Source organism: Nicotiana tomentosiformis, chromosome 1, assembly GCF_000390325.3.
Source record: "Nicotiana tomentosiformis chromosome 1, ASM39032v3, whole genome shotgun sequence".
Lineage (NCBI taxonomy): Eukaryota > Viridiplantae > Streptophyta > Magnoliopsida > Solanales > Solanaceae > Nicotiana > Nicotiana tomentosiformis.
In genome coordinates, this window is record NC_090812.1 from 45,357,355 (window position 1) to 45,361,642 (window position 4,288).

At 43.2% G+C, this 4,288-nt stretch overlaps 1 non-coding gene across 1 annotated transcript; it reads left to right on the forward strand.

Moving 5' to 3' along the window:
* The first annotated feature begins 3,666 nt into the window (after positions 1–3,666).
* TRNAN-GUU (transfer RNA asparagine (anticodon GUU)) lies at positions 3,667–3,738 on the forward strand. Its single transcript has one exon. It is a non-coding gene; the product is annotated as a tRNA-Asn (tRNA).
* The last annotated feature ends 550 nt before the right edge of the window (positions 3,739–4,288 follow it).

Genomic DNA, 4,288 nt, shown 5'->3' on the forward strand with positions numbered 1-4,288 from the left:
GCTTCGTGTAATGTGGTATGTATGATAAAGGTAATGTGGTGAATGACCTCAATGCTAATGTTTATCCCTAAGGTTCAACAAATGAATGAAGCTATGATCGTACCCGGATAGAGATGATGGTCTTCCTCTGATGTCTCTAAGCCAACCATAATAAAATAGATAGGCGAAGCAGTCAATAGCAATCTATTCTCGCCTATCGATAGATAGCAGGTTGCTTCCGAGCTCAAACCATTTGAAACCGAATTTCTACTTTTTTTTTCTTATTGATAGAGTGGTATTCTCTGCCCCTGTCAAATAATGTAGAGGGGGAGAACTGGAAGAAAGAAGGAAAAAGAGCAAAAGATTGAAAAGTCTAATGGGGGAAGAATGGCTGACACGTTGACTGCCTTCGATACTAGAAAAATAAACCCAAGCGGTCTAACCTAACCCCCAGGGCGGAACCCAACCGAAAGGTGCTAGACGGACTAAGGGCAAGCGAGATAAAGAAAGCAGCTGGCCCTATGTGTAAAACCTTAGCACGGGAGAGTCTTTCTCCAGTGAGAATAAAGAATGTTTTTGGGCAAGACAAGAAAGGAACTCGCCCTTTGACACCAATGGATATGAGATGATTAGCGATGACTTGGTGAAGGGAATCTATGAGAGAAGGTTCTCAAACCAAGTTACGACCGAATAGAGCGTGGAAACAACGACTTCAGTCGAACAAGGTAATGAGTTTAAGGGAAGGATCAAACTAGAAAGGAATGGACGGGTGTAGGATTAATAGTGAATGCATACCCCCTGCTTATAGATATGAGAACAATGAATTAAATAAAAGAAAGATGTCGAGAGAAAGTATTAGCCCTTAAAATACGTTGCGAAGAGAGATCGAAGACAAAGATTTCCTGACGCAGTGCGGGCACTGGATGGAAAAGACAGATAAAGGAACGACCCGCCGGAAGGGCATACCTCAAGGGGAACCAATCTTCCCCGGCAAAGATCTATCTACGCGAAGCCGACCTATGGATAGAAAGAAAGAGGCAGGAAAGGCAAAATGAAAGAAGAAAGAAAAATTTGCTTTGGGAGTGTGAGATAGACAGACAGGGAGTACGCAGCCGAACAACCGCTGGGGTTTCCAGTAGTGATAGCTGAACTAATCAGAGGGGCTGCCCCAAACCTTAAGCTGATATTTAAATCGGAAATCAACATCGCGTCCCGGCTATCTGAAAAATGCAGACTGAAGAAGAAGATCACAAAATGCAACACAACAAGGGGGTCGTTAGACCGTAGCTTGCGCGATGGAAAAAGACAGGGAGGAGAGGCGAAAGAGAGATTTTCGAGCATGCAAGCAGCAAGCAACGACTTTTCAGCCGTTGCGCGCTAGCTTGTAGTTTAGGTCTATAGTAGGGGTACCCCTTTCTCAAACATTTCTATAATATAAGGTAAGATTTTTTGAACCCTAGTTTTGGAGTTTTCCCCAACCAACCTATACCTTACTAATAAAAAGGGGCTTCCCTTTTTTAGAAGCATTGCACTACCGCATAAATAATAGATCCGCTAGGGTGGATGAGCAACCTTCTATCTGGCCTCTGTACCAATAGTAGAGTGGCTTGCTACTTTCAATCAGAAAGGGAAGATTGATCAAGGAAAAGAAGAAAGAAGTTGTCCCCTTTTCTCTGCCGCCGCCGCATATGTAGAAAAAGAAGAAGCGGAGAAGGAAGAACAATTGTTTGACTTTGGTACATGAGGTGGCGGGTTTGGCTAGGTAACATAATGGAAATGTATCAGACTGTAAATCCTGGAATGACGGTTCGATCCCGTCCATGGCCTCGAGGAGTGGTGAGCAGCACAGAACTTATTTCAATCAAATGACATAGTATTAGGGTAGGAGGCTTTCCTTTGTTATAGGAATCCACAAACAACATTGTTGAACTTCCAAACCAAAGAAATGCAAGATAAGTAAGAGCTTTTTATGTTACGCTTCAATAGAATGAATTCGGTATGGGTAGAATTGGCCCTATGGTCGATTAAAGGTGCTGTCCCACTTGAACTCAAATCTATATGAACTTCAATATAGCCAGATCATAACAAAATGTTATACCAATCTCATTGCTGACACAACCGAAATGGTTGAGGAAAAGGAAACCCCAGTGACCAAGCACTCCCGCCCCCAAAAGCGGAGACTGAAGAACCGCCAGGTTATCGAGGACACGTCTGAAGAGGAGGCGGGCACCCTCTAAGTTGACCACCCTACCCACTAATGGACTATGAGGGGGGGGAGGCGAACGAAAACCAACCAAAAACCCTCTCTTTACTCAATGGATAACGCTTATTCTTTTTCAATCAACAAACTGAGAAATGAGGGGAAAAAAAGAGGTCTTTATTGAAGAGGCTTTGCACTTGAAATAGGTCTAATGCAGATCCAGAAGAATGGTCTGGGCTTTCAAAAAGATAAAGATGCAAGGGGTAAAGAGACAGTCTTTTGAACAAGCAAGCTGACTTAAGGATTCTAGCTTGCGCCTACTAAGAGTAGATGGAGATTCTCGGGTGGGAAAATCGGCACTAGACATCTATTAAACAAGACCAAGAACAAAGACATACAATGCCATCGGGAGAAAGTAGTGATGATTGCCATGAAAGCTTCCCTCGAGGACGTGTACAAGAAAGTCTTTGCTGATTCCTATCAACATGGTGCATCTCTTGGTAGAGGGGCGTAAAAAGTGGAGACTTTGACCGAATGAATAGGGATCAATTGATAGACATTTTTCTTGAGGAAGAGAATCCATGATGAACGTTTTTTTCATTCGCCATGCACTGACTGGATGCGTACTCACGTGATCAATCGATGGATGGGGGAACAGTATGAATGATGAGGTCGGCCTAACCTAAAGTCAAGGCTCTTCCCTCTCTTGATAGTGAAACATGATTGACTGACACTAGGAACCGATTCAGAGAAAGAAGAAGCATGGAATGAGAAAGGCGGCTGATCAATTTTCCATAGCGAATTACTTGACTCGATGGATGGAGGGAGAGCCCTCCAACTCAAGCACGAAATCAATGTTGAGTCAACAACAATCGAGAGGGGTACAACCAAGCGAGATCGAGACCAGTCCCTTGTATAGGTATAGGGTGGAAAACCTGACGAACAAGCAGGAAAGTTAATTTTGAGAAAGAAAAGGTGTGCCCTAGCTGCAATCAGAAAACAATGCTAACGAGCAAGAAAGGCCTCCTTACTATAGATAGGACGTTAGCACTTTACTAATAACATATATAAGGTTGACTCTTTTCAGCTTGATCGGAATCCATTCTACGATTGAATAGCAGAAGTGCTACTTAGTAGTAGAAACTCGGGGAGGCAGACAGAGAAGGGACTCTTTTATACCTGCTAAGTCCTAGGATGAGAAGTAGGTCCCTTGTTTTTGGAAGGAAGAGTTCCAGCCTTTGTTGCCCCTCAGTAGAGTGAGTCTACTTAGTGAACTGGTAGGACGCGGAGATCTATTAATTAATATGAATCTCGAGAATTGATGGTTGATCGCCGCCTCCTTGTCCTGGAGGCGCTCAGGCCGAGGACGGGCTTGCTATCGTAACCTTTTCTCCTGGTGTATGTCAAAAAGAGTGACAAACTTATTTTTATTCGGTCATAGGTTGGTCCAAAGAACGAGAGTAGACTTCCAACATTAAGTCTGTTGTGCCTCAGTAGCTCAGTGGTAGAGTGGTCGGCTGTTAACCGATTCGTCATAGGTTCAAATCCTATTTGGGGAGATCTTTTAGTTATCGCTTTTCTGACCTAGCGACCCCTGTCCTAATCCTTTGTTTCTAAACTAGCAGAATCGTGGGACATCAAAAGCGGTAAGTTGATTGTTGGTTTTTATTCCTCACTCTTGTATAGGTTAACTTGGTTCGTTATATTCTTAGGGATAAGTAGGATCCACTGGAAAGACTGGAGTAGTGTCTTCATTAGCCGGAAGGAATTAGTATCGACTAGAATCATTCGAAGAACGAATAAGAAAATGGTTACTGTTTAGGAAAGATGGATGTGGCCAAATGGCTAAAGCTCTGCCGGCTTCTTGTAGACTGAACTCTCTTCTCTTTAGGCTCCGAGTTATTTTTTTAGGGGGGGGGGGTTCTACTTTACTATTGGCAACGAAGTTCTTGGTAATTATCAAGGGGGGAGAAGGATCTCCATTCATTTAATTCATTAAATGCCTGCGGTGAGCCGTGACCCACAACAAACGAAGGGGGGAAATTTACTTTGCTTGTTGTAGCCCTATTTTAGTAGATTAGTCTTGGTAAGCGTAAGCTATATTTAAGT